This window comes from Pygocentrus nattereri, chromosome 25 (assembly GCF_015220715.1).
Source record: "Pygocentrus nattereri isolate fPygNat1 chromosome 25, fPygNat1.pri, whole genome shotgun sequence".
Taxonomy (NCBI): Eukaryota; Metazoa; Chordata; class Actinopteri; order Characiformes; family Serrasalmidae; genus Pygocentrus; species Pygocentrus nattereri.
Genome location: NC_051235.1, coordinates 20,914,601 through 20,927,074, shown reverse-complemented (window position 1 = coordinate 20,927,074; position 12,474 = coordinate 20,914,601).

Sequence of the window (12,474 nt, the reverse complement as noted above, 5' to 3'; positions counted from 1 at the left end):
ACAATGTATGAGTACTAACTAGGTAATTAAGACATATGCTACTTATACGCTTAGTGAGTTACCACACTAACCACCAAGTGGTTATCATTTCAGAATCCACTATGTGGATTCAACATTGTCCAACATATTCAACATTGTATTCAAAAATACAGTGAAACTATTGTACTGTAGCAATTTGCTCATACATGTAAAAAGAAATGTGTTCTCTAGTTTATTTTGGATTGTCATTCTATACTCAGCAGCTATTCTCTGGGTTTATTCTGATCAAGACTGTTATTGTGAAGCTAGGTATTTGTGTCAGAGCATACAGGAAGATCTAGGCAGTAAGAGCTTTGAAGCGAGCAAGTGCAGACGTGAGCTAATGCTAGAGCGAGCTGTTACCCTAAGCCTTTCTTATTGTACAGCGTGGCTGTGGCCGACTACAGCCTTTAATAAGGCGCAATGACTTGTGCATAAGCTGTGTCATCCTTAATAGGGATAAATGCTATAGTGTAAATAGAAGTACAGCAGAAATATATAATAGAAGTAGGGGGCAAGGGGGGGGTAAGTGTTGCACATACATTAACAAAATGAAAGTGAACAGCAATTTGTAGCATGTTGCCATAGAATGGCAGCATCATCGCACTATATGACATAAATATTAGCATTATATTCATAGCAACCAATTGTGCATCTGCTGTTTCTTCCACTAGTAGTACAGTAGGTTAAATTTAAGCCTATGAACATGATCTTTCATGTTTCTTTTATATCTCTAAACCAAGGCTGCCTAAAATATGGCTCATGTTTACACATTCCACAGAGAACAAACTTAAAAATGCCATTTTTGCCATCATTTCTATTTATTTGCAGAGTATAATATATACTGGGAAAGGTAAACAACAACATTGCTATTAACTCTAGTCCTATACATGCAATGTTGCACATTCATATTAATGCATACTATATTGTAGATATTTGGCATTCTCTCATTTCTTCTGCTGGTACTCCATGTTACAGAATAAATACCTAAATCTCTCCACAAGCATTTCAATGTACAAATATCTCTGGCATACACTATATGTCCAAAAGGTTTTGGACACCTGTGTTCTGAAATCAGGGGTATTAATAGGGAATTTGTCCTTTGATACAGCAATAGCCTCCGCTGTTCTCTGAACAATTTACACTAGATGTTGGAACATTGTTGTGAGGATTTGATTGCATTCAGCTACAAAATCATTAGATGAGGCCAGGTACTGATGTTGGATGGTTAATTCTGGATCACAAGCGACATTCCAGCTCATTATATTGGATGGTGCAGCTTCACTGTAGAGAATACAGTTCCACTGCTCCACAGACCAAGGGGGCTTTATACCATTCTAGCTGACGCTTGGCATTGGGCAGGGTGACCTTAGGCTCATGTGTGGCTGCTCCAGAGCCAAACATTCGTACCTCATTCACACTCAATTAGAAAGACTTTGACAAAATACTGTCAAACTGCTTTTCATCCAAAACTACTGAAACTCTGCATCACCCAACTGTTGGTTAATAACTGAATGAAAACATTAATTTATGCTTAAGCATAACTGGGTACTTACTTTATTATAAACAGGCCAAAACAAGTTCATATATGACAGGTGCAAAACAGGAACAGGGCCAGTTGTGGGCTGGAGGTTAGGGAACGAGCCCTGTGACCGGAGGTTGACAGTCTGTGACTGAAGTGCCCTTGAGCAAGGCACCTAACCCCCAACTGCTCCCCGGGCGCCATGAATAGGGCTGCACACTGCGCTGGGCAAGTGCACTCACTGCCCCCTAGTGTGTGTGTTCACTAGTGTGCATGTATGTGGGTGTTTCACTGCATGGATGGGATAAATGTAGAGGTCTACTTTCACAGTGTGCAAACACAGTGACAAATGGTTCTAAATTCTATAATTCTAATTCAACGTAATTACTAAGCTGTTTTCATAAAACACCGTCTCAAACAAGCACATTGGCCAACTTTGTCTCATACTGACAGATAAAATGCAATGTAATAACCAAACCAACCACTTGGTGGCAGTGTTTTCAAACCCAACACAGCCTTAAAGAAGTACAGCATCCTTGTTTCCAAATGACCGGCAGCAAAGCCAGATTCCTTTTACATGCTTGGTCCTTGGTAACACTTCAAAGGGAAGTGCAAACAAAATCCCAACAAAAAGCTGAAATTTTGTTCCTTACTCAACTCACTTGACCTTTCTAGCTCTCCTGCAGGAGCAGAATGTGGAAAGGGTGGCAGTGTGTTTGATCATACCTCACCTCAACAAAAACAGCTCCCCAAGCAAGTCTTTCAGTGAAATACTGAAAAGGCTTCCCTCACTGTGAATCTCCAGAGTCGCTTCACAGCCTTAACAAAGAGAGGTCAGAGGAGGAAACCTTCCCGAACAGAATGGAAACAAAGCAGGGTGTAGTTGGCAAGTAAGCCAAAAAAGTAGTTTATTGGAATTCGAGGATTGATTCCTTCCACCCACAGATTCATTTTGAACTCCACCACACCACTTACACCCATCTCCACTTCCGCGCTCAGTCCTGTCCTGCGTACTACAGCACATAGAAGAGTCTGGTTCACTCTCAACATAGAAACCTCAATGGACACCAAAATGAAAAACTGAACCTGTGCTACATTTGTTGTAATGATACCTGTTCACTCCCTGCAGTGGTGCCACAATAGCCTTGAGAGTGAGATTTCCTGGTTTAAAAATTAGGAAGACTATTCTGATGATCTTGAAGGTGGGAGAATCTTTTGGAAAAGTAAAAGCTGAGGTAGATTCATGAGGACGGGACTGCTAAGGAGCAAAATATCACATCTGAATTTATTAGCCCCTACATGAGTGTTACATCAGTGGATTCTTTTACCACCATAAGGGATTCACAATGATTATACGATGTATTTTTGTAACGCCTGCTGGGTACTGCAGCGAGAGAGCACTAATGGACAAAAACACAAAAGGGATATAAAATCTTGAACTCTAACAAACCTCTGAGGCTGAAGGGAGCAACACTTCACTACATAGTATTACATAACATAACAAATAAGACATTAAATGCTAGTTTTGGGCTGGAAGGCACCTTAAAAGGGAGAGTAAAGCCAAAAATCAAGGTATAAAACTAGCCTGCTTACCCCATATACACTCAACCACAGTTTACTTCTTTAGTGTTTAGTCCTTAAAGCTACAAGGCTAATGTAAGTAATAAGCTTGGGCGATAATTCAGACATTAAATTGTCATGTACAGAATTATTGCAATAAGCAATATAATTGTGAATTTGGTTACCCAGTATACCTGAAGTTACAGTGCCTTACCCTACAGATGGTAATCTTAAAGATGGTTCTTCAAGGGTTCTTTAGTAAAAACAATAGTTCTATATGGAACGATGAACACTCAAAGAACCATTTGCATGCTTAAACTGTTCTTTGTATGGTGAAATCAGATTGATGGAGAATGTGTTGTAAATGGTTCTACATACAGTATAATGTTTTTGAAAACGTTCTATATAGCAACAAAACGTTTTTCTATTGTTACAAGCTCAACGCTGTTGCCAAACATTGACTAAGTGGCACGCTAGCACTCATCTTCTGGTCAAGCTCATTCATTTTCCTCTCTACCAGACAGTACATCTCATGTACCTGGAGTGTCTTGGTTTCAAGCCTAGCAGATTGAATATCTTTGTTACTACATTCCTGAGTGGCATTCAAAGCATTCATAGCATTCAGAGTGTGTATGTTTTGGATAATGAGTCAGTAATGTTCTGCTTGTATAGCCTATAATTAACTGCAATCTTTTGTACTGTATACGTTTTTTAACCGCCCATAGTTTAGAATGAATGTAAACGGGAACGGTTCAATAAAACCAAAGCAATACAAAAATCATGTGGCACATGAAAGAGAAAACCAGAATGACAATACGCAGATCGTAGCGTGTTCAAAAAATGGTTACATGTTAGTTTTAGGCCATTTGTTCTTCAGTATTTATTCACAAGATTGTGAAAGGTGGGGCTAGGTGTGCCCGAGGAATGTGTGTGTGAGCACAAAAAGATATTAGAGCCAGATGTGAGCTATGTAGTGAAGAAGTTGTTGGTAAAGAGAAAACTGTATGCTGTAGCCGTGGCCAACAACAGCTACAATATTATCAGCACTTCTTTAAAATATCGCTTTATTCACTCACATCAGTGATCAGCCCAAGGCCATAATAAATTAGCAACTTAACCTTAAACCACATTGAGTTGTTAAGTAATCTTATGTACATATGTGGGTTTGACACTCTATGACAAACTTTGCGCAAAAGTCTGTGAAGGGCACGTATTTTTCATGATACCGAACCGCTGGCTGTAGGCTTCTGTTATTTGTTAGCCTACATTACATGAGCCTCATGGCTCCAGGACAAAAGAAAATAAGTAAGCTTTGGACATCAAATGTGCTGGCTGACTGGCCATATTTGGGAAAAGATGAATATTTGATTTATAGCTGACATTTTGTTTTTAAAAGATTAAAAAGGTGAAATTGGTCTATAAAATGAATTGATTGCATGGAATAAACATATCTGGCAAAAACAGCAGAGTTTAGACTGCTCTAATTTCTAGTTAACACCAAACTATTATGCCCAAATCTACCTATTTGTCTCATTAATAATGACTAGACAAGTGGTTTTATGATTTTTTTAATACATATAACGCAATAAGTATCTACACAGGCAATCCTGACATAAAACAATGAATCCAAACTATCAAACGGACTCCAAGCTATTGCAGAAAATAATAGGCTTGTCCAAGAAGGTCACAAGCTGAAGGCAAAAAAGGCTGTAAAACTTGTAATTTGCAGGCTGCAGTCCACTGACTTGGAGTTATAGCCTCACTTTCTCCTGTATATACATGCAAACCTCTGAGCAGCCAGTTTATTAAGTCCCCCTGCCTTGTATCTACATTTACTGGCAGTTTTATCTACCATACAGGTGAACTTGCAAGTTCAAGTTATGACTGTAGTCTATATGTTGCTGCACAATCTATCGGCCACCCTCTACCTCACCTATTAACGAAAAGGGACCATCATAGGACCACTACTGACCAGATATTATTTAGGAGGTGGACCATGCTCAGCACAGCAAAAATACCAACATGGTAATGTGTATGGCACTGGTATAAATGTTTATAAGGTGTGGGTCACTGAGGTCTTACATACATCAATGGCACTACTGGGTTGACAACAGTCCATCAACAAAAAATGGCCATCCAACAGTAGTCCTGGTCAGAAACTGACCACTGATGAATGACTGGCTAATATAAATTGTGCATGGAAAAAGTTGAGTTATAATTTCTAACTGCATGCCTACAAGATATACAAGGTTAAAACCCCCAGCAACACATTAATATGCTGGTACTGCTGCTGTGTTGAGAATGGTAGAATGGTGTGTAAACATACAAAATGCCCCATTATGGTGGGTGTATTTCATAAAATGGCCACTTAGAGCAACAAGGTAAGTGTACCTAATAAATTGGAATTACTTTCAACATTTTTTTATTATATACAATAAGTTATGCAATGTGGGTTTAAATATTACAGATTTCCTCAAATATTGAGATTTGATTTCCACTTCTGACTTTGAAATCTGGATGTTCATTTTACTATGAATTAATTCTAAATGTTCTTCACTTTTCTCAATCAGATTAGAATCTGCAGCTCTGTTCATTCTGGATGCATTCAAAACTTCTTTTATTTATTTCTTCCCAGTAAGTTTTTGAAATCAGTTAAATTGCATCAAACTATTTAAATAATTTTATACACCTATCTGTAATCTATCTGATTTTACTTTATAATAGGAGTGAATGAAGTCTTTATCTTCTTGCATTTCATTTCATTCTTCTATTCTCAGCTCACCAAACACTGGAGCTCATCATTGCCTGCTGTGTTTAGTCTACTCTCCTGAGTGTGTGTGCTGCTCATGCTGCAGGCCAGGCACACCCAGGCTGTGTGCATGTGTGTGTGTGTGTGGGGCCTAGTCTGCCCTCAGCTTGATGCATAATTAAGCAGCAGCATTTTGGAAGGCAGAAACAGGCGGGTACTAGGGGCAGAGTGCCGCAGAAGGCATACGCACGCGCACACACACACACACACACACACACACACACACAAAACCCACTGCCAGCACAAACTCTCAGACACAATACGGCCCCCTCAAGCATCAGTGGATCATTGCCCACTTCAGTCTGTCCCAAGATGTCTAAACAGCACCGTTTATGACCCTGAGAGAGGCCAGAGACAATAAGGGGAGGAGTTAAGTGAATAAAAACATCAGGAAGTGTGACTGAATCAAAGCAGCTTAACTCTGCTCTGAGGCCCTGTTAGGGTGCACAGAGAGGAAGGGAGTGAAATCAGTGAGCGAGAGGCTAATGGGAAAAAAAAATCCTGGTTCAGCAGGACAGCCACAACACCAATGCATGTTTCTCCTGAGATTGTGTGAGCCCAGTAAAGTAACTAGCAGCAGTGCAGATGAGGCAATGGGGCCCATAGCGACCGGGTCCCCTCACATACAGTGGGGAAAAAAGTATTTAGTCAGTCACCAATTGTGTAAGTTCTCCCACTTAAAAAGATGAGAGAGGCCTGTAATTGACATCATAGGTAGACCTCAACTATGAGAGACAATATGAGGAAAAAAAATTCAGAAAATCACATTGTCTGATTTTTAAAGAATTTATTTGCAAATAATGGTGGAAAATAAGTATTTGGTCACCTATAAACAAGCAAGATTTCTGGCTGCCACAGACCTGTAATTTCTTCTTTAAGAGGCTTCTTTGTCCTCCACGCATTACCTGTATTAATGGCACCTGTTTGACCTCGTTATCTGTATAAAAGACACCTGCCCACAACCTCAAACAGTCACACTCCAAACTCCACTATGATGAAGACCAAAGAGCTGTTGAAAGACAACAGAAACAAGATTGTAGACCTGCACCAGGCTGGGAAGACTGAATCTGCAATAGGCAAGCAGGTTGGTATGAATAAATCAACTGTGGGAGCAACACTCAGAAAATGGAAGACCTACAAGACCACTGCTAATCTCCCTCGATCAGGGGCTCCACGCAAGATCTCAGCCCATGGGGTCAAAATGATCACAAGAACGGTGAGCAGAAATCCCAGAACCACACAGGGGGACCTAGTGAATGACATGCAGAAAGCTGGGACCAACGTTACAAAGGCTACTGTCAGTAACACAGTACGTTGCCAGGGACTCAGATCTTGTAGTGCCAGATGGACACTTTAAACTTCAGAAGAGCGCGTCTGAAGTTTTCAAGAGAGCATTTGGATGTTCCGGAAGAATATTGGGAGAATGTCATATGGTCAGATGAAACCAAAGTAGAACTGTTTGGTACAAACACAACTCGTCGTGTTTGGAGGAGAGTGAATGCTGAGTTGCGTCCAAAGAACACCATACCAACTGTGAAGCATGGGGGTGGCAACATCATGCTTTGGGGCTGTTTCTCTGCAAAGGGACCAGGACAACTGGTCCGTGTACATGAAAGAATGAATGGGGCCATATATTGTGAGATTTTGAGTGCAAACCATCTTCCATCGGCAAGAGCACTGAAGATGAAACGTGGCTTTCAGCATGACAATGATCGCAAGCACACTACCAGGGCAACAAAGGAGCATTTCAAGGTCCTGGAGTGGCCTAGCGAGTCTCCAGATCTCAACCCCATAGAAAACCTTTTGGAGGGAGTTGAAAGTCCGTGTTGCCCGCTGACAGCCCCAAAACATCACTGCTCTGCATGGAGGAATGGGCCAACATACAAGCAACAGTGTGTGCCAACCTTGTAAAGACTTACAGAAAACGTTTGACCTCAATGTCATTTGTTGTCATTGCCAACAAAGAATATATAACAAAGTATTGAGATGAACTTTTGTCATTGACCAAATACTTATTTTCCACCATTATTTGCAAACAAATTCTTTAAAAATCAGACAATGTGATTTTCTACATTTTTTTCCTCATATTGTCTCTCATAGTTGAGGTCTACCTATGATGTCAATTACAGGCCTCTCATCTTTTTAAGTGGGAGAACGTGCATAATTCGTGACTGACTAAATACTTTTTTCCCCCACTGTATTTATTGGAGTCTTAACTAATACAGTTTTACCCTCACGACTCATGGGTAGCTCCAGTAACTTAACATACTTCAAACATTTTTTTGTTTTTCATTTTTGCACAGAGCTCAACTTACACCATTTATGTGTTCTCATATATCAACAACAGAAATTTTTACATGACCATTTTCAACTTCTCTTTATCCCTTAGAATTAAACAGGCTACTTACTTTTTACTTGCTTTTTACTGTCATACAGGCAGATGTATGTAAATGACTTCTGTGACTGGTGGCCTGTATTTTGGCCTTATTCAAAAAGCAGCCCAGGCTGAAACCCTCCTTATAACTTCAGTATGAATGGGTGGGGCTAAACTGCTGATGGTTGAATAGCTGGATATATGGAAATACATTGGGTTTTAGTGACATCACAAAAAAAAAGAATTCAAAATGACCTGTTTTGCAGCTTAGTTTCCATATATCTAGTACATTTGAAACTCTCTTTATATACAAAAAACACTGTTTTTACATGTTATGGGCCCTGTAAGACCGATATATGCAAATGAGCTCTGTTCTGATTGGTTGTCCTGTATTGAGGCTCATTCAAGAAGCTGAATGAGCTGAAACACGCCTTATCACTTCAGCCTGAATAGGCAGATGTATGTAATTGTTCTGGTTTTTAAGACCTCATAAAAACAATGAATGCCTGCTGTATGTATAGTATACATATATGGACTGAATCTATTGGGAAGCGATGGAAAAAAAAAAAGGTTTCCATCATATGGGCTTCTTAATCTATTTAGCACTGGAGGCCATAAGTTGTTAGTTGCTAGTTATGTCTCTGATGCAGTGGGAAAGTTCACTGGTTGCAGCAGACTGGCACAGAGACTGATGAAACAAGCAAAGCTTCAATAAAATAAAGTCTGCCCATGGTTTTTCAGGCAGACGAGACGTCATCAAAAGGCAAGGGCTGGCCTTTACGTGCTCATCTGGGAGCGTCTTGTCTGAGCGCTGTGTGTGTGTGGGTACATTCCTTAGAAGAAGCGAGAAAAACACACTCAGCCAGAGTGTGTTTACACTCAGCAAATCACTTTGATCTACCCATGTTTTACAAAATCTTTAAGCAAAGATTTAAAAAGATTTTACCCCAAATGTAGTTGAGCAGCCAGAACTGTCCAAATTGTCTTTCACTAGTTTGGCACTGGAAGCTAATGTAGTTAACAAGCAACTGACGTTTAGAGATAACTGGTTGCCTCAAACCAGGTTGAGCTGTTATTGAACTATAGACTTTTAATGTTGCTCCTAACACTGTGTAACAAACTGGACATAAACAAAATAATGATGCATAGCTAAAAGCACAAATAGGTGCCACCACGAATCCTTACACTCACTCACATACTCACTCACTCACCCACTCACTCCACGTTTGAATATATCTGGTGAGAAGTTAAAGTATAATGCAACAAATTATGCAATAATTGTACCTTAAAAAAACAGCTTCAAAAAACCATTTTGATGCTAAACTGATATAACAGGGAGAATGGCATCACTGTCATTGCCACTCTGAGCTCAGAACACCTGCTATAGCATTATGTAAATTTGGTGGAGCGGGTACGAGACCTCTTGTGAGAACTGCGTAATGCTGAGCCTTCGGCTATAAGAAGAGTATTCAGTATTCCCAGCATGGACTTCATGGCAGAGGCTGTGAAGAGAGCAAAGAAGATGCTGTTGGAGGAAGTAAAGAAGAGTGAGAGTGACTGAGCAAGAAACAGGGCGAGTAAATCTCAGACTGGCTTTTACTCTTTGGTGAGAGCAAAAAGAGTCAAAGGGTGCGAAACAGATGTTGAACTGGCCATCTTCCTGCTGCACCTAATAACATAACTTATTAGCCGGCTTTCTTGTCACATGACATGGTTCTTTTATTTCTGATGTTGTCTTTTCTGGTTCTGTGCATTTCAGTTAGTCACCAAAAGCATGCGTATAGCTGTCAATGAAGGGGCTGAAATTTGTATTTACCACAGAGGTGTAAAAGTGAATTACACTGCAGCTGTGGGTACGTAACAAAAAATACAACTTCTCACATAATTCATCCTCTACAGAGAACTTATATATATATATATATATATATATATATATATATATATATTATGCCTATAAACTTCCAGTACATGTTAGCTACATTAGCCTTGTAGCTCCAGTCCAAAACCACAGAAACAAACTTCTGATACTGAGTGTGTCTTGGCTGAACTGCTGTAGTCTGTAGCTTAGATTCCATATAGAGTGAGGAATGTAACAGTACATTTTGCAAGATGAATGAAAAAGAATAAGAATGTTTACATATTGCATCTTTTTTAATAAAAAAAAAATGAAGAAAAACGTTTTTTTACTTGTTAGGTCAGTTAGTTATTAGGACGAGTCTCTCAAGGTCAGCTCAGCTGCAATCAACAGCTGACTAAAGCCATGAACTCCACCAATGTCATCAGAGATATCAGGGAGAAGGGGGAAGAAGAGCGAGGGAGAGAGAGAGAGAAGGAGGAAGAAGAGCGAGGGAGAGAGAGGGAGAGGGAGGGAGAGAGGGAGAGAGGGAGAGAGAGAGAGAGAGAGAGAGACTGATGAAAAACAGGCAAGAGAGGGAGAGGACAATGTCTGCTCAGACATCAGGCAAATGAAATGTTGAGGAAAAGGAGGGACGGAGAAAAAGTGGGAGAGACGGATGGGGAGAGAAAGAGAACAAAGAAAAAAGGAGAGAAACTAGAAAGGAAAGAAAGAACAGAGGGGTGTAGAAAGAAAAGGAGACGAAGAGTAAGAAAAAGAAAAAAGGGAGAGGGAGAGATACAAAGAAAAGACACAGAAAGGGAGAAAGAAGAAGGAAAAGGGAGAGAGAATAAAAAGAATAAAGGTAGAAGGAGGGAAAGAGAAGGAAGAAAAGGGGTGGAGAACATAAAGGAGAAAAAAAAGAAAGAAAAGTCAGAGCTCTAGAAAGCTACAGTTGTAAGGACTGCAGTGAATGGGCAGAACTGGAGTCTATAAACACTTTTGGAGGGCAGTGGAGGGGTCGGCCAGCCCTAACGAAGTTTATAGCCTATTGTGTTACAGCCCACTCCACTCGGCCATTTAAAGCAAGAGCGGTGAGTGTGTGTGTTAGCGGGTGCATTCAAGGAGGAGTAGAATGGGGTGTTTAATCGAACCCATCTAAAACGGTTAACAGCATAAGAAAGAAACCACACTATTCACTCCTCTTCCCCACAGAACAAAGCACGCAGTCAGACACCCACACAAAGCACTGAGGAATCACTAGAGGCCCCATGATACAATATCACTTCAGCCACGGTACAATTCTACTGTGATTAAGAATAGCCCTATTGTGACAGTATAATGTATAACAATGCAAATATTGCACTATTTATCACTGACTTCTCAGCATCATCTGTCAATTAAACACCTTAATAGGCAGGCAGGCAGGCTTCTATTTCATTTGGATTGCCTAGACATGGAAACTACATATATTAAAAGAGTGGCAGCTAATTTAAACAAACAAGTGTAAACAAACAGGCAGCATAGACTAGATTCATTCACTACTTTTTGAGAGAAAATCTTTAACGATGAGGTAAAAAAAAAATCTAAATAATGACTCGGAATAACAAAAAATAAACTCCGTACTTTTAAAAAGGGTTTGTTCCCCTGGCACCCTCCAATCAAGAACTCCACACCTCATCTAACCGAATGTTTATACAGGTTTGTCAGTGGTTGAGAAACATCGGTGCTGTGTACTCCTATGAACACTGCCCTTAAAGTTGTACTGTTGATGATTTTCATCCTAGATGCATGTTGTTTAGTTTAATTAATTCAATGAATTCAAATGAGTGATGCATTGTTGTTATCCATTGAGTTATCTTTTTACCCTGTTCTTTATATGCCAGATAAATAACGTTACTTTGTCCTTCAGCTGCAATATAAATGTAAACGTCACTGACACAAGTGTCAACTGTTACATTGATGTTTACAACACGTGACCAGTGCTTATTTACATGCAATGTTAACATTTTCATGTTTTAATTCATGTCAGTGGCTTCAAGTCTAATGAACTGGGAAAAATCTTTTTCTGTCTATCTTTTTTTTTTTTTTAAGGTACAGATTTGTCATTTGAAAGAACAGTAAAAGGAACGGTCACATTTAGGGTACATTTGGTCTTGTCACTGGGGCAGTACCCTAAGGGAACCTATTTGAGCCATTAAAAAGGTACAATATTTGTAACCCTGACCACTGTATGGGACAGGTACGAATTTGTTTCCAAGGGTACAAAATCTTTCCCTGAAGGTACAAACTGTAAGGGTACATATCTGTCCTTATAAATAAAGGCGCACTTCTGTACCCTTATAATGTACTGCCAC